Source organism: Mustela erminea, chromosome 7 (genome assembly GCF_009829155.1).
Source record: "Mustela erminea isolate mMusErm1 chromosome 7, mMusErm1.Pri, whole genome shotgun sequence".
NCBI lineage: Eukaryota > Metazoa > Chordata > Mammalia > Carnivora > Mustelidae > Mustela > Mustela erminea.
In genome coordinates, this window is record NC_045620.1 from 48,447,907 (window position 1) to 48,470,995 (window position 23,089).

Consider the following 23,089-nt stretch of genomic DNA (forward strand, 5'->3'; position numbering starts at 1 on the left):
ATAATGAGATCAGTTTGATAAGCTGATACAGTCCTTTACCTGTAATGTCATTTGCATATATCTTCTCCCATTCTGTGAGTTGCCTATTAGTTTTGTTGACTGTTTTCTTTGCTGTGCAGAAGATTTTTATCTTTTCATCTTGATGAAGTCTCAAAAGTTCATTTTTTCTTTTGTTTCCCTTCTCTTTGGAGACCTGTCTTGAAAGAAGTTGCCATGGCCAATTTTAAAGAGGTTACTGTCTATGTTCTCCTCTAGGATTTTGATAGATTCCTATCTCACATTGAGATCTTTCATCCATTTTGAGTTTTTCTTTGTGTATGGTCTAAGAGAATGATCCAGTTTCATTCTTCTGCATGTGGCTATCCAATTATGTCAGCACCATTTGCTGTAGATAAAGTGTACTCAGAAACAACTTTTTCTCCCAGCTTACATTTCATTTTTTATTGTTTCTTTCAGAGTCTTTCTTAGTATAAAAACAATAAAGAAAATTGCAAACAATTGTCAGTGGCATTAACTTATGAAAGTGTTTTTGAAAATATTTGCAAAACATGACAGTTTCTATACGTGACTGTTTCTACATCTGAAGAGGTCATAAGAATCAATTAAGAAGAAACACTAACAACATAATGAAAAACATAAATGGAGGTCATGAATGTGGACTATCATTTCAAAAATGTCAGTAGTCAAATGTTTTGATCAGTTATATATTGTAATTAAACTTTTTACTTTTTATACTTTACTTTTAAACTTTTTATATACTTTACTTTTAAACTTTTTATATTGAGATAATTATAAATTAACATGCTGCTATAGGAAATAATAAGAGAACCAACAGGTCATCTTGACCTGTTGTGCTTATAGAACAGTATTACAACTAAGATACTAATAGCACTATGGTCAAAGTACAGAAGATTTCCATCACCCCAAGGATCCCTCTTGTAGTTTTCCCATAGAAACACTGACTTCCCTCAGTCCTCTATCTCCTTGTTAATTTAACACTTGCAACTTTTATTCCATTCTCTGTTTCTATAATTTATCATTTCAAAAATGTTATATCAAGAGAAAAGCTGTATTTTATACAATACGTCATCTTTGGTGATTGGCTTTTTTTTTTTCATGCAGTATAATTCCCTTGGGAATTCATTGGCATTGTTGCATATGTCAGTAATTGTTCCTTTTCATTTTTGAGTATGAATTCATCATATGTTTAAACATTCACCTATTAAAGGACAGATATTTAATTACTTCAGTTTGAGTGTATTGTGAGTAAGGTAGGTTGCTGCAAACATTCATCTACAGATTTATCTGTGAGCATAAATTTTCATCTTTCTGGTATAAGTGCCCAAGAGTGAAACTGTTGGATCATATGTAAGTTGTGTGTTTGGTTTGATAATAAGCTTCCCAATTGTTTTTGAGAGTGGTTGTATCATTTTTCTATTTCTACCAGCAATTCATGAGTGATCCAGTTCTCATGAACCTTGGTCAGCACTTATTAGTGACACTAATTTTTATTTCAGTTGTGAACAGTGTGTAGTAATATCTCATTGCATTTTTAATGGGCATTTTCTTATGGTTAAAAATTCTGAGCATCTTTTCATGTGTATTTTGGTTTCTATACATATCTTTTATGAAATGTTTGTTTATATATTTTGCCCATACTTTCATTGGATGTTTTAGTTTTTTACTGAGTTTTGAAAGGTCTCCTTATATTGTAGATGCTAGTTCTTTGCAGGGAAATGTGGGTAATTCACCTTGTCATCCTCTTAACAGAGTCATTCACAGCACAAATGCTTTTATTTTCCATATAGTTCATATTTTTCCCTTGTCATAATCATACATTTTTGGCAAGTCTAAGAAGTCTTAGACTAGCTCTACTTCTCAAAGATATACTCCTATGTCTTTTTTTCTATAACCTTTAGAGTTGTATGTTTATATTTAAGTCTGTGATTCATTTGGAGTTAATTTTTGTATATGATATGAGGTTTAGATTAAAGGTTTTTTTTCTTTTCTCTTTTGGCTTTTGGATATCAATTCCAACACTACTTATTGAAAAGGCTGTATTTCTTCTATGAGGTAGCTTTAGCACCTCAGCACCTTAGCCATCAGTTGGATATATTTGATGGATCTTTTTCTGGCTTCTCTATAATGTTCTACTGATCCATGAATCTATCCCTCAGCCAAACCTATCTTGCATGCCATACATATAGATTAGGCCTTAATATTGTGTCGAGTCTCCTTTTCACTTTGATATTACTTGTCAAGGGATGCCTGGGTGGCTCAGGTGGTTAAGCAGCTGCCTTCGGCTCAGGTCATAATCCTAGCATCCTAGGATCAAGTCCCACATCGGGCTCTCTGCTCAGCGGGGAGCCTGCTTCTCCCTCTGCTTCTGCCTGCCACTCTGTCTGCCTGTGCTCACTCTCTTTCTCTCTCTGACCAATAGATAAATAAAATCTTTAAAAAATATTGCTAGTCAAGATTTTCTTAGTTATTCTAGAGCCTTTGCTATTTCATACAAATTTTTAACAAGATTCTCTGTGTTTGCAAACAACCTTACTGAAGCTAGATTAACCAAAACAATCTTTGAAAAAGAAGAGCAAAATTGTAGCTCCCAGTTTTGAAAGTTACTACAAAACTACAGCATTAAGTCAGCATGGTAGTGGTAGAAAGGTATACGTACAGGTCAAAGGAATAGAATTAAATCTAGAAATAATACATTCTCTTACTTTCTGGTCTGTTGATTTTTGACTAGGGTGCCAAGATAATCCAGGGGTGAAAGAACAATGTTTTCAACAATTACTGCCAGAAAGACTGAATAATCATGGAAAAGAATAATGCTTATATTATATACAAAAATTGACACAAAATAAATCATAAACTTAACCATAGCAAAATCTATGACATTCTTAGAAGAAAAAAACATACCAGCAAATTTTTGTGACTTGGGTAAAGATATTTTAAAAAATATGACATCAAAAACACACACAACAAAAGTTAAAATATATAAACTGGCCTTCGTTAAATTAAACATTGTTTTTTCTGCAAACAAAAACAACAAGAAAGTGAAAAGACAACCCACAGAATTAAGGAGAGTGAATACAGAATATATAAATAACTTGTATTATGCAATAATAAAAATATAAATAATCCAATTAAATGTATGGAAGTGTTGAATCACTACATTGCACATCTGAAACTAATATTACACTATATGTTAATTGACTGGAATTGAAAAAAAACTTAAAAAATAAAAAAAATTGGGGCGCCTGGGTGGCTCAGTGGATTAAAGCCTCTGCCTTCGGCTCAGGTCATGATCCCAGGGTCCTGGGATCGAGCCCCGCATCGGGCTCTCTGCTCAGCGGGGAGCCTGCTTCCCTTCCTCTCTCTCTGCATGCCTCTCTGCCTACTTGTGTCTACTACTACTGTCTGTCCAATGGATAAATAAAATCTTTAAAAAAATAAAATAAAAAAATTAAGCATGATATTTGAATAGACATTTTTCCCAAAGATATATGCAAATTGCCAGTAAGCACATAAAAAGGTACTCAACATCATTAGCCAGTAAGAAAATGAAAACCAAGATTAAGATACTGTGTTTGTCAAGGGGTCACAAAAAGATGGCAGTGGAGTAGGAGGACCTTAGGAGTGTCTCATCCCATGAACACAACTAGATAACTATCAAATCATCCTAAATAGCCCAGAAATCAACTTCAAGACTGAAAGAACAAACTCCAGAACTAAAGGGAGAAAGGAGGCTACATCAAAGGAAGTAGGGAGTGTAGAGACATGGTTTGGGGGAGAAATGGATTATAGGTGCTATGGAAGGGAGGGAGCCATGGTCATGACAAAAAAGCAAGAGAAAGCAAAACATACAAGGGAATGCACAAGAGAACCTTTCACAAAGCCATTGGCTGGGAAATCAAGAGGGGCTGAATTTCATGAGTTATTGCAACCAGTGGGGCTTAAAGCCTAGAATTTTAAATGTCAGCAAGCTTGGCTGAGATAGAACCTGGAGTGCACTGTACTGCTCCTGGAGAGAAGGGGGGCAAACAACCTGGGAGAACATGGCATGGAAACAGTGATCTGAAGACTGTCTGGGCCACAAAGTGAGGAGATTATTAACTCTTCTTGGAGCATGTCCCTGAGAGACAGTATTCATGAAGATGCCTCTCTGGGGACAATGAAGCTGCATGGCACCATTTGATCCCCTGCCCCTCCACATAAAGAAAGAACCACTGCAGGAAATAGCACAATGCTGATACAGGCTGCCTTACTTACTTTCACCAAGTCCTATTCCCCTGTGCTCTGGCAAGACTTTCCTTTTCAGTCAAGCTTGCTTCAGTCCCAGTTCTGTTGACTCTTCCCCCAGAAGAACAGCAGAAAACCCTGCTCACATCATGTCTCCTGACAATTGAGCTCTGCGTGGCTTCAGCTCAAGTGAAAGTAGTATCAGATCTCATTTCACAAGCAGGCCAGAGTACATATAGTTAAAACTTGCCATGTTCTGGCCAAGGACCAACTGCTGGCCATTATAGGCAAGGAGGGGTTCTGAAGATGACTGGCTTGAAGGACAGAGCATCCAAAACACAGCAGCAGAGTACATCAGGCCCTGGATAGTACATAACCTCTTCATCATAAAACCATTTTTCTTAGGAGCAGGAAACATAACTGGCTTTCTTAACACACAAAGAAGAGACTTAGACAAAATGCCAAGATGGTGGAGCAAAATGATATAAGTAACATGCCTGATGGAGAAATTAATCATAAGGATACTCCCTGGGCTTGAGAAAAGAATGGAAGACTATAAGGAGGATCTTACCACAGAGATAAAAGAGTTAAAAAAGAATCAGACAGAAATGAAGAATGCAATAACAGATTGGAAACAGGTTTGATGCAATGAACAGCAGGCTGAAAGAAGCCAAGGAACAAATAAGTGATACAGAAGACAAAATAATAGGAAATAATAAAGCTGAACAAAAGAAATAATTTTGCAACACAAGAATAGACTTAGGGAATTCAGCGAATCCATCAAATACGATAATTCACAGTAGAGGAGTCCCAGAAGGAGAGGAGAGGGAAAAGCGTGCAGAAAATTTATTTGAGGAAATAATAGATGAAAAATTCACTAATCTGGGGGAGGTGAAAAAACATCCAGATCTGGGAGGCACAGAGAACTCCCATCAAAATCAACAAAAGCAGGGCAACACCAAGAGCATAATAATATAATATAATAATAACATAACAACCATATGTTATTATGGTAACATAATTACCATATTGTAATTAAATTTGCAAAATAAAGTGATAAAGAAAAAAATCTTAAATGTAGCTAGATAAAAGAAGCCCTTAACTTAAAAGGGAAGATCCATAAGGCTAACTGCAGATTTTGACACAGAAACTTAACAAGTCAAAAGAGTGTGGCATGCTATATTCAACGTGCTGAGTGGAAAAATTCTGGAGCCAAGAATACTCTATCCAGCAAGCTATAGTACAGGAAATAAAATGTTTCCCAGACAAATAAAAACTAAAGGAATTTCTGACTACTAAACCAGCCCTGCAAGAAATATTAAAGGAGACTGTTTGAGTGCAAAGAAAAGAAACTAAATGTGACAAAGACAAGAAAGGAACAGAGAGAATCTCCAGAAATACTGACAAAATAAGTCATAAAATGACCATGAATACATATCTATCAATAACCACTCTGAATGTAAATTAACTAAATGCTCCAATCAAAAGATATCGGGTGTCAGAATGGGTTAAAAAACAAGACCCACCTATATGCTGTCTACAAGAGACTCATTTTAGACCCAAAGACACCTGCAGTTTGATAGTTAGGCGATGTAAAATAATTTGTCATACAAACGAACATCAGAAGAAAACCAGAGAAGTAATACTTATGTTGGGCAAATTAGCCTGTAAAACAAAGACTGTAAAAAGATATGAGGAAAGGTGCTATATCATCATAAAGGGACAATCCAATAAGAAGATTTAACAATTGTAATATTTATGCACCCAATATGGGAGTATCCAGATATATAAAACAATTAATAAAAAAATGAAAGAAATATTTGATAATAGTACAATGATACTAGGGGACCTTGACACCCCACTTACATCTATGGACAGATCATCTAAACAGAAAATCAACAAGGAAACAATGTCTTTGAATGACACAGTGGACCAGATAGACTTAACAGATATATTCAGAACAATCCATCCTAAAACAGCAGAATACACATTCTTTTATAGTGCACATAGGACTTCCTTCAGAATAGATTACATAATAGGGCACAAATCAGGCCTCAACAAATAAAAAAAGAATGAGATCATACTATGCCTTTTTTTCTGACCACAACTCTATGAAACTTGAAGTCAATCACACAAAAAAATTTGGAAAAACTACAAATGCATGGACAATATGGTAGTAAATAATGAATGTTCAACCAGAAAATCAAAGAATAAATTAAAAAATACATGGACTGAGCATGACAATAACCCCCCCAATAAAAATAAAATGAAAATGAAATCACAATAGTCCAAAACCTTTGAGAGGCAGCAAAAGTGGTCCTAAAAGGGAAGTATATAGCAATATAGGCCTATTTTAAAAACAAAAAAAATCTCAAATTAAAAAACCTAAGGAGCTAGGTAAAGAACAACAAATGAAGCCTAAAACTAGCAGAAGGAAGGGAATAATAATAATTAGAGAAGAAATAGGTGATATAGAAACTAAAGAAACAAAACCAATAGAACATATCAATGGAACCAGGAGGTATTTTTTTTAAATTAATAAAACTGATAAACCTGTAGCCAGAATTATCAAAAAAGAAAAGATAAAGGACTCCAAAAAACAAATCATAAATGAGTGAAGAGACATAACAACCAACACCACAGAAATAAAAATAATTAGGAGAGAATATTAGGGAAAAATATATCCCAACAAACTGGACAACTTGGAGGAAATGGATAAATTCCTAGAAACATATAAAGTACTAAAACTGAAACAGGAAGAAATAGAAAATGTGAACAGACCAATAAGCAGAAAAGAAATTGAATCAATAATTAAAACAAAATCTTTCAAGAAACAAGAGTGCAGGGCCAGGTGGATTTATAGGAGAATTCTACCAAACATTTACAGAAGAATTAATATCTGTACTTCTCAAACTATTCCAAAAACTGGAAAAGGAAGGATAGCTTCCAAATTCATTTTATGAAGTCAGCATTACCCTGATACCAAAACCAGATAAAGACTCCACTAAACAGGAGAACCTCAAACCAATATCCCTGATGAATATTGATGCAAAAATTGTCAATAAAATATTAGCAAACCAGTGGCACCTGGGTGGCTCAGTCTGTTAAGTGTCAGACTCTTGATTTCTGCTCAGGTCATGATCTTGGGGTTGTGAGATCAAACATCATGCAGGGTCTGTGCTTAATATGGTATCTTCTTGAGATTCTCTCTCACTCCCTCTCTCTCTCCCCTCTCCACCCATGTGCTCTTTCTATCTCAAATAAATCTTTAAGAAGTATTAGTAAGAGGAGGAGTCCATAATGGCAGAGGAGTGGAAGACCTTAATTTCATTTGGTCCCAGGAATTCAGCTAGATAGCTATCAAACCATTCTTAATATCTGTGAATTCAACTGGAGATTAGAAAAGAATGGCTTCAATTCTATGAACAGAAAAGTGACCACGTTCTGCAAGGTAAGAGGTGCATAAGTGAATCCAAGGAGATATATAGGAAGTCAGACTGTAGGGGGAGGGAGAGTCTGTCAGCTGGCTACCAGCAATTGATAGAGCAGGGGAACACAAAATTGGAACTATTAGAAGTCTGCTCTGCTGAGGAATGTCACTCAGGCATCAAAGCAAGAGGTGGAATACTTGCTGGAAGAGTGTGGTCTCAGGATCCTGGGAGGTTATAGGAAAACTAGGGGTGCAAGAGTGTGGCAGAGATCTCAGGTATCAGAACAGGGAAGCTGGCCACAAAAAGTGAGCACAGGAGTGGGTTCTCAGCTAGGGGTTGCCATAAACAATGATCCATGGCACAGGTGGGCCCCTGCTTGAAGAGCAGGGGCCCCACACGTGGTAAAACCCCCTTCCTCTCCCCAGAGGAGTGACATGGGAGCATGCACTGAATGTGGCTAGAGAGTGCACAGAAGTGATTGAATGCTTTTCTCTGAAGGCTCACAGAGGAGTGGGGTCCCAAACTCTTGGGTCTGGGCCAGAGACTGGGAGGCCACCATTTTTATTCTAATAATGGAATGCTGTGCAGAAAGCCTTCAGGGAACAAAAGCCACAAAGAGCATAAGGGAGCAGGTTACTTAGCCTAGTCCCAGGCAAGGGTGGAACAATTCTGCCAAGGGCAAAGACATTTGAGAATCAATGCAACAGGCCCCTCCCCCAGAAGATGTGCAAGTCTGTAGACTTTGGTACAAGCAGAGCTGGAGACCGAATGACCTCGCTGATCTGTTGAGGGGGATTGACTGTGACATTGCAGCTCTGGGCTGGAGATTCCCAAATAACCATGTTTGCTCCGACCCTCTAAAGAGAAGAAAACGACTCCAGGGAACAAAATCCCCACTGCCAATCAGCTCATATTAAGCCCATTCCCCTGACAAAAAGTGAGACAACTCCACCCAGGCAAAGACACCTGAGAAGCCCAGCAACAGGCCCTTCCCCCAGAAGACAGACTGGAAGAACAGGTGAATAAGCTTAAGCTTATTGCCAACAGGACTGTAAAACTATAACACCAGGGGAAAATAATATAGGGAGCTCCAGGTGTTTCCTCATGACTGGCTTATAATTCAGATTAAGATTTTATATTTCTTTATTTGTTGATTTTCTTATTCTTTTTTTTTAAACCCTGCTTCTCTTTCAAATAGATTCATATTTCCCAAACTATGTATTTAAGTCACTTTGTAACTTTTCTTTTACACATGCATGTCTTATAGAATTATACCACATACTGCACGATTTTCACTCTATTCAATTTTATCTTGATATATATGTAAGTTCTGATTTATTTGCCGTTTTGGGATATAGTGTCTTCTAACACACAGATCAAAAATCAAGCAGGAACAGGCAGATCGCCTTATATGTATACCCTGAGAGATTATAATCTCTTTCCCCATCTCTGCCCTCCCCCCCTTTTTTCTCTTTTCTCTTTTATTATTATTATTATTATTATTATTACTATTGTCGGAGCATATTGGCTTTGATGGTGTATGTGTGGTACTTTTTGACCATTTTGGATTTTTTTTTTAGGCACATTTTTCTCCAGTCATGGTTGATGTTTTGGACTCTGTATATTCCCTCAACCATACCTCAAACAGAATGACTAGGAGGAGGAATTCCCAACAAAGAAAAGAACCAGAGATCATGGTCTTTGCCACAGATCTAATGTACATGAATATAAGCAAGATGTTAGAGATAGACTTCAAGGTAACAATTATGAAGTCAATATCTAGGCTTGAGAAAAAGCATTGCCAACAATCCAGAATCTCTAAACACAGAAATGAGAGCTAATCAAGCCAAATTTAAAAATGTTATGAATGAGATATATTCTCAACTGGATACACTAACATCCAGGGTAAATGAGGCAGAGGAATAAATTAGTGAATTAGAAGTTAAGATGATAGAAAAGAAGGAAGTCAAGGAGTATAGGGATAAGCAGCTAGAAGCCCATGAGAACAGATTTAGAGACATGAATGACTCCATGAAATGTTCCAGTGTCAGAATTTGGGATCACCACTAGAAAGTATATTTGAGCAAATCATAGCTGACAACTGGCCTAATCTGGGGAAGGAAACAAGCATTCTTGTCCAAGAGGCAGAGAGGACCCCTCCCAGGATTCAATAAAAATAGACCAGCACCATGGCATATAATAGTGAAGCTTGCAAATCTTATAGCCAAGGAAGCTACCCTGAGAGCAGCTAGGGGGAAGTGATGTATTACATATAGGGAAGAACGTCAGAATAACATCAGACCTATATACAAAGACCAGGCAAGCCAGAAAAGGATGGAAAGACATATTCAGCGTGCTGAATGAGAAGAACATGCAGCCAAGAATACTTTATCTGGCAAGGCTGTCATTCAGAATGGATGGAGAGATAAAGAGCTTCCAGGATCAGCAGAAACTGAATGAATATGTGACCACCAAGCCAGCCAGGCAAGAAATATTAAGGTTGATTCTGTAAAAGAAGAAAGACCTCAAGCATAATATATACTAGAAATCTACAGAGTCAAACTATAAAAACAAGGACTTTATAAGCAATATGATGGCACTAAATTCATATCTTTCAATAGTTATGCTCAATGTGAGTGCCCTAAATGCTCCCATGAAATGGCACAGGATTGGATAAAAAGACATGACCCACCCATATGCTATCTACAAGAGATTCATTTTGAACATAAAGACACCTCCAGATGGAAAGTGAGGGTATTATTCTTTCCTTTATGTAACTTTCTCTCCCCCATTAATATTTCTTGTAGTGCCAGCTTTTAAACCATGCTGGTCTTGGAAGTTCTTTATCTCTCCATCCATTTTGAATGTCAGCCTTGCTGAATAAAGTATTCTTGGCTGCATGTTTTTCTCATTTATTGCCCTGAATATGTCCTTCCAGCCCTTTCTGGCTTGCCAGGTTTCTGTGGACAGGTCTGATGTTATTCTTTTTTTTTTTTTTAATTTTATTTGTTTATTTCAGAGAGAGAAAGTGAGAGGGAGCATGAGAGGCGAGAAGGTCAGAGGGAGAAACAGACTCCCAATGGAGCTGGGAGCCTGATGCAGAACTCAATTCCAGGGTTCCGGGATCATGACCTGAGCTGAAGGCAGTAGCCCAGCCAACTGAGAAATTCAGGCGCCCAGGTCTGACGTTATTCTGATGGATCTTCCTCTGTACGTTAGGAATCTCTTTCCCCTAGCTGCTTTCAAAAGCTCTTATCTAAAGTTATAATTCATCAGTCTCACAATCAAGTATCACATGGACAGGACTGGAGGAGATTATGCTGAGTGAAATTAGTCAAGCAGAGAAAGTGAATTATTATATAATTTCACTTACTTGTGGAACATGAGGAACAACATGGAGGATATTAGGAGAAGGAAAGGAATAGTGAGTTGGGAGAAACTGGACGGGGAGGAACCATGAAAGACTGTGGGCTCTGAGAAACAAACTGAGGGTTTTGGAAAGTAGGGGATTGGCGTGATGGGTGAGCCCAGTGGTCGGTATTAAGAAGGGCACGTATTGCATGGAACATTGGGTGTGGTGCATAAACAATGAAACGTAGAACACTGAAAAAATAAAAAAAAAGAATTAATTAGATTGATATTAAGACTCTGTCAATACTTATCCAAAAGAAAACAGAAAGAATCCAAATCAATAAAATCATGAATGAAAGGGAATAGATCATGACCAACACCAAGGAAATTGAAACAATTATTACCAGCAACTATGTACCAACAAATTAAGAAGAAATGGAAGACGAAATGGATGTCTTCTGGAAAACCTATAGACTACCCAGACTGAAACAGATAGAAATAGACAACCTGAACAGACCAATAACCAGTAACAAAATTGAAGCAGTAATTAAAAACCTCCCAAAACACAAGGGCCCAGGGCCAGATAGTTTCTCAGGGGAGTTCTACCAAACATTTAAAGAAGAAATAATACCTACTTTTCTGAAGCTGTTTCAAAAAATAGAAATAGAAAGAAAACTTCCAAACTCATTCTGTGAGGCCAACATTACCCTGATCCAAAACCAGGTGAAGACTCCATCTAAACGGAGAATTAAAGACCAATATAATATCCCTGATGAACATGGATGCCAAAATACTCAACAAGTTCCTAGCCAAAGGGATCCAACAGTACGTTAAAAGGATTATCCATCACTACCAAGTAGGATTTATTCTTGGGATTCATGGTGGTTCAACATTTGCAAATCAATCAACATGATAGAACACATTAACAAAAGTAAAGACAAGAACTATATGATCCTCTCAAATGATGAAGAAAAAGCATTTAGCAAAACACAGCATCCTTTCCATATTAAAACTCTTCAGAATGTACCAATAGAGGGAACATACCTCAATACCATAAAAGCCATCTATGAAAAGCATACAGTGAATATCATTCTCAATGGGGCAAAAATGAGAACTTTTCTTTTAAGGTCAATAACATGACGGGAATGTCCACTTTTCACCAGTTTTGTTCACCATAGTACTAGAAGTCCTAGCCTCAGTAATCAGACAACAAAAAGAGATAAAATGCATTCAAATTCACAAAGAAGTCAAACTCTCTCTATTCAGTTACAACTTGATACTTTACATGGAAAACCCAAAAGACTCCACCCCCAAGTTACTAGAACTCATGAAACAATTCAGCAACATGGCAAGATAAAAAAAATCAATGCACAGAAATCAGTTGCATTTCTACACACTAACAATGTGATTGAAAAAAGAGAAATTAAGGAATTTATTTCACTCCCAATAGCTCCCATAACCATAAGATACATAGGTATAAACCTAACCAAAGATGTAAAGGATCTATACTCTAGTAACTGTAGAATACTTATGGAAGAAATGGAGTAAGACGTAAAATGATGGGAAAACATTCCATGCTAAAGTATTGAAAGAATAGACATTGTGAAAATGTCTATGCTGCCCAGAGTAATCTACACTTTCAATACAATCCCTATCAAAATACACTGACATTTTTCTCAGAGCTGGAACAAACAATCCTAAAATTTGTATGGAACTAGATAAGATCCTGAATTGTCAGGGAATTGTTGAGAAAGGAAACCAAAGCTGGGGGCATCACAATGCCTGACTTCAAAGCTGTGATCATCAAGACAGCATGGTATTGGCACAAAACAGACACATAGATTAACGGACCTGAATAGAGAGCCCAGATATAGACCCTCAGCTCTATGGTCAACTAACTAATCTTTGACAAATCAAGAAAGAATATACAATGGAAAAAAGGCACTTTCTTCAATAAATGGTGTTGGGAAAACTGGAGAGCTACATGCAAAAGAATGAAATTAGACCATTCTCTTACACCATACACAAAAATAAACTCAAAATGGGTGAAAGACCTTAATGTGAGACAAGAATATATCAAATCCTAGAGAAGAACATAAGCAGTAATGTCTTTGAAATTGGCCATAGCAAGACAGGTCTCCAAAGAAAAAGGGGGGGAAGCAAAAATGAACTTTTGGTACTTCATCAAGATAAAAAGCTTCTGCACAGCAAAGAAAGCAGTCAATGAAAGAGGCAACCCATAGAATGGGAGAAGATATTTGCAAATGACATTATAGGTAAAGGGCTGGTATCCAAGATCTATAATGAGCTTATCAAACTCAACACCCAAAACCCCCAAATAATCCAGTCAATAAATAGGCACAAAACATGAGCAGACACTTCTTCAAAGAATACATACAAATGGATAACAGAGACATGAGAAAATGTTCTATATCATTAACCATTATGGAAATACAAATCAAAGCCACAATTTGATACCACCTTACACCAATTAGAATGGCAAAAAAATTAACAAGACAGGGAATGACAAATGGTGAAGATGTGGAGAAAGGGGAACCCTCTCACACTGTTGGTGGGAATGCAAACTGGTACAGACACTCTGGAAAACAGTATGGATGTTCCTCAAAAAGTTATAAATAGAGCTACCTTATGACCCAGAAATTGCACTGTTAGGCATTTACCCCAAAGATACATATGTAGTGAAAAGAAGGGCCACATGCACCCCAATGTTCATAGCAGCAATGGCCATGGTCGCTAAACTGTGGAAGGAGCTGGGTTCCTTTCAACAAATGAATAGATAAAGAAGATGTGGTTCAGATATACAATGGAATATACTCAGCCATCAGAAAGGATGAATACCTACTATTTGCATCTACATAGATGGAACTGGGGGGGATTATGCTCAGTGAAATAAGTCAAGCAGAGAGAGACAAATATTGTATGGTTTCACTCATACATGGAACAGAAGGAATAGTTCAGGAGACCAGAGGGGAAGGGAGGAAAAACTCAATGGGAAGAAATTAGAGAGGGAGACAAACCACGAGAGAGTCTGGACTCTGAGACAAAAAAACTGAGGGTTACAGAAGGGAGGAGGATGGAGGAATGGGGAACAGTGTGATGGGTATTAAGGAGGGAACATGTTGTGGTGAGCATGGGGTGTTATACTTAAGTAATGAATCATTGAACACTACATCAGAAACTAATTATGTACTATACAGTGGCTAACTGAACATAATAAAATAATTTAAAAACTAATAATGTACTATATGTTGGCTAAGTGAATGTAATAAAAATAAAATAAAAATAAAAACAACATAAAATATGATTGTGTACCACTACTTACACTAATTATGTCAGTTATTGTAAAAAATACATAAACTAAGTGTTGGCAAGGTGTGGAAGTATTAGAATCCTGGTGTATATTATTGGTGGGAATTTAAAAATGTGCAGTTGCATTGGAAATGGGTTGGGCAGGTTCTCAAAAATTTCAACATATGGTTATTATATGACCCAGAAAAAAATGCATTGTTTTCATGCAATGAGATATTTTTCAGCTAAAAAAAGAAATGAAGTTCTGATACAAGATAGAGCCTGGATAAACCATGAAAACCTTGTGGTAAGCTAATAAAGACCATTCACCAAAGACCACATTTTGCATGATTTCATACATTTGAAAAGTTCAAAATAGTCAAGTTCAGAGTGATAAAAAACAGATTAGGGCTTGGGAGTGGAGAAGGGGAATGGAAAGTAATGGGTTCTAGGTTTTCTTTTCAGGTGATCAAGTATGTCTTAAAATTAGACTGTTGTGTTAATGGTAAAATTCTGCACCAGAAATTATTGAACTATATATGTAGTAATTGAATTACATATCAATAAGTCTACTTAAAAATGTGCTGGGATTTTGATAGGAATTACATTAAAAGTATAGGTTGATTTGGTGAAAACTGACATCTTCACTGTGTCAAGTCTTTCAATACATGCTTGTGACATATATCTTCATTTAAGTCTTATTTTTATTAATTTCTTTCATAACAATTTTGTGGTTTTCAGATGACACGTCCTAAATGTATTTAGTTATGTTTGTATCTACATTTTCTTTTTCTTTTTTAAAGATTTTATTTATTTGTTTGACAGAGAGATTACAGGTAGGCAGAGAAGCAGGTAGAGAGAGAGGAGGAAGCAGGCTCCCTGCTTAGCAGAGAGCCTGATGCGGGGCTTGATCCCAGGACCCCGAGATCATGACCTGAGCCTAAAGCAGAGGCTTAACCCACTGAGCCACCTAGGTGCCCTATATCTACACTTTCTATTCTTTTGAAGTGATTGTTAATGGCATTGTTTGTCATTTTGGTTTGCATATACTTCTTGTTAGCATTTAATTTTTGTGTGTCGATCTTGAATTTTGCAAACTTGCTGTACTACCTTGTTATCTTTAGTTTGTTTATATACATATATATATATATGTATACACACATGTATATCTAAATATATATATATTATAGATATACAGATTATATATCTATATATAGGTATATAGATTATAGACATATAGATTATATATAGATATATAGATTATGTAGATAAATATCTATATCTATATATTTGTTTCTTGATTCCTTGAGATTTTTTAAATAGACATTTACATTATCTGCAAATAAGGGTATTTTTTTCTCTTTCTAATTTGTGTGCATTTTACTTCTTTTCCTGACTTACTGCAGTAGCTGCAATTTCCATTTCTGTGATGGCTAATTATTGTTAGAGCAGATACTTTTGCTCTGTCCCAACACGGAAGAAACAATTCAGTCTCTCACTTTTCAGCATGATGTTAGCTGTAAATTTTTAATAGATGCTTTTTATCCAGTTAAGGAAGTTTCTACTTGTTTGCTGAGAGAATTTCTTATGAAACACTGTTATATTTTGTCAATTTTTTTGCATCAGTTGATATGATCACATAATTTTTGTTTGTTAACCTGTTGATACAATGTATTATGCTGATTAATTTTCAAATGTTCAATCACTTTGCATCTCAGGGATTAGTCCCATTTGTTCAAGGTGAATATTTTTTTCCACATTGTTGAGTAAAATATGCTAATATGGGCATACCTTACAGATGTGGGTTCAGTTCTAGACTATTACAATAAAGTTAGTAATGCAACAAGGTGAGTCAAGAAATATTTTTGTTTGTTTCCCAGTGCTTATAAAATTATACTTACACCACACTGGTATTTATAAATGTGCAATGGCATTATGTCTAGGAAGAAAATATACATGCTTTAATCAAAAATATTTTGCTCCTAAAAATTGTTAACCATCAAATGAGTTTTAAGTGAGTCATAATCTTTTCGATGATGAAGAGTTTTGCCTTGATGTTGATAGTTGCTGACTGATCAGGGTGGTGGTTTCTGAAGGCTAGGGGGCTGTGGCATTTATTAAAAATAAAATAATAATCATTTGTCAATTTATTTGATTCTTTTTAAAATAAAGTTTCTCCATAATGTGTGGTGTTGTTTGATAACATAACACACAGTAGAAAAATCTTTCAAAATTGGAAACAATCCTCTCTAACTCTGCTATTTTTTTTTATCAACTAAGTCTATGCACTATTCTAAACCCTTTGTTTTCATTCCAACAATCTTCACAGCAGGATTCCATCTCAAGAAACCATTTTCTCTGCTTATCCATAAAAAGTAACTTCTCATCCATCCAAATTTTATCATGAAATTGTATAATTCATTCAATATTTAGGCTCCACTTTTAATGTTTTAATTCTCTTATTATTTTACCCACATGTGAAATTACTTCACCCACTGAAGTCTTGAACCCCTCAAAGTCATCCAGAAGGGTTGGAATCAACTTCTAAACTCCTTTTCATGTTTGTATTTTAACCTCTTCCCATGAATCATAAATTTTCTTAATGACATCTAGAGCAGTAAAGCTTTCCAGGAGATTTTCAATTTACTTTGCCTAGACCCATCAGAGAAATTACTATCTATGGTAGTATAATAAAATGAAATATTCATCAAATAATAAAATTAAAAAGTTGAAATTACCCCTTGATGAATGGGCTACAGAGTAGTTGTTGCATTAGCAGGCATGAAAATAACATTAATATCATTGTACATCTCTATCAGGGCTCCTGGATAGTCTGGTTAATTTTCAGTGATCAGTCATATTTTGAGAAGAATCTTTTTTTCTTCTGGCAGTTGGTATCTACAGTGAACTTAAAATATCCAGTAAACCAAGATATTAATAGACATGCAGTTATTCATGCTTTGTTATTCCACATGGAGAGCATGGACTGAATAGTTTTAGCATAATTCTGAAAGTCCCAGGATTTTCAGAATGGTAAATAAACATTGACTTTATTCTTAAAAAGATTTTATTTATTTATTTAAGAGAGAGAGAGAGAGAGTGCATGAGTGGGGAGGGGGAAAGGAGCAGAGAGAAGCATACTCCTCACTGTGCAGTGAGCCCAAAGAGGGGCTGAATCCAGACTCCAGGATCATGACCTGAGCCAAAGACAGATACTCAACTAACTGAGACACCCAGGTGCCCCACATTGACTTCATTTTAAGGTCACCAGCTGCATTAGCCACCACGGAAGTGTCCACTTGTTTTGAAACTTTGAAGCTGGACACTAACTTCTCCTTTCTAGTTATGAAAGTCCTTTTTGGCATCTCCTTCCAATGTAGGATTCTTTTATTTATATTCAAAATCTGTTGTTGAGTGTAGTCACCTCCATTAATTATCATTTTTTTTTTAAGATTTCATTTATTTGACAGACAAAGATCACAAGTAGGCAGAGAGACAGGCAGAGAGAGAGGGAGTGGGAAGCAAGCTCCCTGCTAAGCAGAGAGCCCAATGCGGGACTCTATCCCAGGACCCTGAGATCATGACCTGAGCCGAAGCAGAGGCTTAACCCACTGAGCCACCCAGGCACCCCCTCCATTAATTATCTTAATTCAATCTTCTGGAAATGTGCTGCACCTTTTACATCACCACTTGCTGCTTCACCTTGTACTTTTATGTTATGAGGTTGGTTTCTTTCCTTAAACCTCTTGGACGTACCTCTGCAGCTTCAAACTTTTCTCTTGTGGCTTCCTCACCTCTCTGAGCCTTCCCAGAATTGAAGAGCTAAGAGCTCGCTCTGGATTAGACTTTTTGCTTTAAGTGAATGTTGTGGCTGGTTTGATATTCTATCCAGACTGCTGAAACTTTATCCACATCAGCAAAAAGGTGTTTTGCTTTCTTATCATTTGTATGTTTAGTGGAGTAGCACTTTTGAATTCCTTCAAGAAATTTTTTTTTTTTTTGCATTGGCAACTTGACTTTTCACACAAGAGGCCTAGCTTTCAGTCTATTTCAGGTTTTCTCATGCCATTTTCACGGAGATTAATTGTGGAGAGCCATGCAGCAGGAGCAGGGAGTCACGTACTAAGCGAGGCCTGAAGAGTGGGAGGAGTGAGAGATTAACCCAAGGACTGTGAGTGCATTCGCGGGTGACGTTTGATAGATACCAGGAGTCAAGGGAAAGGCGCATGATCTGTAGAACAAAGAAAACCTATGGAGTCACGTACGTGCTCACGAGCACGATGCGTGCACATAGATAGTCCTTCTGATTGGTAGTTTTGTTAGTCGTGGTATACTCTGATTGGATATAGTTCGCACTTGGTGGAGATATACTTGGGGGTCTTAACTGGGGGGGGGGTCCCCGGCTGAAGATTGTGAATAAAGAAGTTTGCCACTCACCTCGCCTACGGGTCGTTCTTGCGGGTCGAGAGCGACAATTAATAATTTTATCTTTTAATTTAAAGCAAGAAGCATGGGATTTTCCCTTTCAGTTGAATACTAGAAGTCATTGTAAGGTTATCAACAGACATAATTTCAGTATTATTCTGTCTCAGGTAATAGGGAAGCCTGAGGAGAGGGATGGAGATGGGAATGGCTTGATGGTAGAGCAGCCAGAACACACAAAACATTTATTGATGAAGTTTGCCATCCTAGAACAGACACAGTTCATGGTGCCACAAAACATTTATTGATGAAGTTTGCCATCCTAGAACAGACACAGTTCATGGTGCCACAAAACAGTTATGATAGTAATATCAAGATCACTGAATACAGATCACTAGAGCCAATAAAATACCAATGAAAAGTTTGAAATGGTGTGAGAATGTTAAACATGTGATAGAGATACAAAGTGAGCATGTGCTTTTGGAAAATGGTTCTGATAAACTTGCTACACACATGGTTGCTACAAACCTTCAATTTGTAAGAAACCAAAAAACCCACATATAGACTACAAATTTTGTAAAGAGGAATAAAGCAAAGCACAATAAGAGGGGGTATGTTCTGTACTCTATGGAAGAGTTTTGTATCTAAGGTAGTGAAAGTTATTGGTCTGTGGTTTCTTACTTTGTACTGTCCTTGTATTTGTGTAAAGTTACTATTCATTCTTCTTCAGATATTTGTTATGATAGTCCAGTAAATCAGTCTTAATCTACAGATCTCCTAAAGGGAGGTTTATATTATAATTTTAATCTCTTTAATTGTTTTCTGTTTTATGTTGGTGGAGTTTTGCTAGTTTTGGTAGTTAGTGGTTTTAGCAGAATTGGTCCATTTCTTCTAAATTGTGAAATTTATGAGCATAAATTCATTCATAAAATTCTGTTACAATCCCTTTTTTATATATATTTTTTTATTCTGTTAGTCACCATACAGTACATTATTAGTTTTTGATGTAGTGTTCCAAGATTGTTGTTTGTGTGTAACACCCAGTGCTCCATGCAATACATTCCTTCCTTAATACACATCATTGGGCCAACCCATCCCATGACCCACCTTCCCTCTAAAACCCTCAGTTTGTTTCTTAGAATCCATAGTCTCTCATAGCTTGTCTCCCCCTCAACTTCCCCCAATTCATTTTTCCTTTCCTTCTCCTAATATCTTCCATGTTATTTCTTATGTTCCACAAATAAGTGAATGGATATAATAATTGACTCTCTCTGCTTGATTTATTTCACTCAGCATAATCTCCAGTCCCATCAATGTTGATGCAAATGCTTGTTATTCACCCTTTCTGATGGCTGAGCAATATTCTGTTGTATATATGGACCACATCTTTACCTGTTCATCTGTTGAAGGGCATCTTGGCTCTTTCCACAGTTTGGCTATTGTGGACATTGTTGCTATGAACATTGGGATGTATATGGCCCTTCTTTTCCCTATGTCTGTATCTTTGGGGTAAATGCCCAGTAATGCAATTCCTGGATCATACTGTAGTTCTATTTTTAACTTTTTGAGGAACCTTCACACTTTTTTCCAAAGTGGCTATACCAGTTTGCATTCCCACCAACAGTGTTAGAGGGTTCCCCTTTCTCCACATCCTCACCAATATTTGTTGTTTCTTGCCTTGTTAATTTTTGCCATTCTAACTTGAGTAAGGTGGTATCTCAATGTGGTTTTGATTTGAATTTTCCTGATGGCTAATAATGATGAACATCATGTTGCCTGAATTCAGTTATATTACAAAGATTTGATCAACAAGACAGCATGGTACTGGCACAAAACAGACACATAGACCAATGCAACAGAATAGAGAGCCCAGATATGGACCCTCAACTCTATGGTCAAGTAATCTTTGACAAAGCAGGAAAAAATATCCAGTGGGGGGGAAATAGTCTCTTCAATAAACGGTGCTGGGAAAATTGGAGAGCTATATACAAAAGAATGAGACTAGACCATTCACTTATACTATTTACAAAGATAAACTCGAAATGAATGAAAGACCTCAATGTGAGAAAGGAATCCATCAAAATCCTGGAGGAGAGCATAGGCAGTAATCTCTTCAAAATTGGCCAAAGCAACTTCTTTCAAGAAGGGTCTCCAAAGGGGGGCACCTGGGTGGCTCAGTGGGTTAAAGCCTCTGCCTTCGGCTGAGGTCGTGATCCCAGGGTCCTGGGATCGAGCCCCACATCGGGCTCTCTGCTCAGCGGGGAGCCTGCTTCCTCTTTGTTCTCTGCCTCCTCTCTGCCTACTTGTGATCTCTCTCTGTCAAATAAATAAAATTTAAAAAAAAAAAAAAAAAAGAAAGGTCTCCAAAGGCAAGGGAAACAAGTGAAAATGAACTTTTGGTACTTCATCAAGATAAAAAGCTTCTGTACGGCAAAGGAAATAGTCAACAAAATGAAGAGGAAACCCACGGAATGAGAGAAGATATTTGGAAATGACATTACAAATAAAGGGCTGATATCCAAGATCTATAAAGAACTTCTCAAACTTAACACCTCCAAAACAGATAATCAAGTCAAAAAATGGACAGAAGACATCAACAGACACTTCTCTAAAGAAGACATGGAAATAGTAACAGACATGAAAAAAATATTTACAATTTCCTTAAAAAAAAAAAAAAAAAAGGAAAGAAAGAAGGAAGCAGACTCCCTGCTGGGCAGGAAGCCAGATATGGAACTCAAGTTCAGGACCCTGAGATCATGACCTAAGCCAAAGGAACCTGTTTTAATCAACTGAGGTACCAGGAGCCCCTGTTAGAATTCTTTTAATGGATTAGGTCTGTAGGGATATCTACTACTTGATTCCGGGGTATTTGTGATTTGTGTCTCTTCTGTGTTTTTTTTTTTTTCTCTTTGTTTTGTTAGAGATTTACCAATATTATTGATTTTTCATTGCTTTTCTCTATTCTTTTCTTATTTTCAATTCCACTAATTTCAATTTTTGTCTTTAATACTTTCTTTCTTTGGGTTCATTTTGCTCTTATTTTTCTAGTTTATTTATTTTTTATTTTTTAAAAGATTTTATTTATTTATTTGACAGAGATAGAGATCACAAGTAGTGATAGAGGCAGGCAGAGGGGGAGGGGTAAGCAGGTTCCCTGCTGAGCAGAGAACCTGATGCTAGAGTTGATCCCAGGACCCTGAGATCATGACCTGAGCTGAAGGCACTGAGCCACCCAGGCACCCAAAGATTGGAATTTTAGCCTTAAACCAGACTGGTAGCTCTCAGTATTTGTTTGTTTGTTTGTTTGTTTTAAATAATTTTATTTATTTATTAAGTAGGCTCCATGCCCAACATGGGGCTTGAATTCATGACCCTGAGATCAAGAGTCACATGCTCTACCAATTGAGCCAGGCAGGATCCCCTAATTTTTCTAGGTTATTAAGTAATAACTTATTGATCTAAAATTTTATTCTTTTGTAATTTAATAAAAATTTCTTCTCAGCATTTTTTCTTAGACATATATTTTGATACACTGTATTTTTATTTTATTTAGTTATATATTTTAAAATTTCCTTTAACATTGCTTCTTTGGCTTTTTTTGACTTTTGCAAAGTGTGCCATTTAATGTTCAAGTATTTAGAAATTTTTAAATTTTTTTTCTGTTATTAATTTCTGGTTTCATTTTTATTATGACCTGAAAATATATGAGATTATCTCCAATTTGTTGAGCTTGGTTTTGGGCTCAGTAAATGCCCTATTCTGGTGACTGTTCCACAGGTGCTTGAAAAGCTGTAGATTCTAGAGCTGTTGCACACAGTGTTGTATATATGTCTGTTACATCCTGCTGGTTGTCTGTCTTGTTTATATCTTCTGAATCTTTGTTGATTTTCTGTTTAATACCTCTATCAGTAGTTAAGATATATATAATTCTAGGTTTGTGTTTTCTCCCTTTCAGCTGTACCAGATTTTGTTTTATTTAATGTATTTTGAGGCTCTGTTTTTGGTGCATCTATATTTAGTATTATTGTGTCTTACTGGTTTTGGATTGATTATATTTTGATATTTATATCACTAGATTTCCATAAAATTATGTCTATTTTGTTTATTGTTTTACTCTTTGTACCTAGAGGAAGGCTTGCACTGAAGAGGAGCTGCTATTTATTAAATAGATTAATACATATATTGAATGTAAAAGATGATCTTGATGAACTATTCATTTTACAGTGAAGAAAATTTAGATATGTATACGTTATTTAAATTGTTTATGCTCTCAGAAGTAAATAGAGAACAGGGGGTAGACTAAAACAGTTGGACCTAGATTTACATGTTAG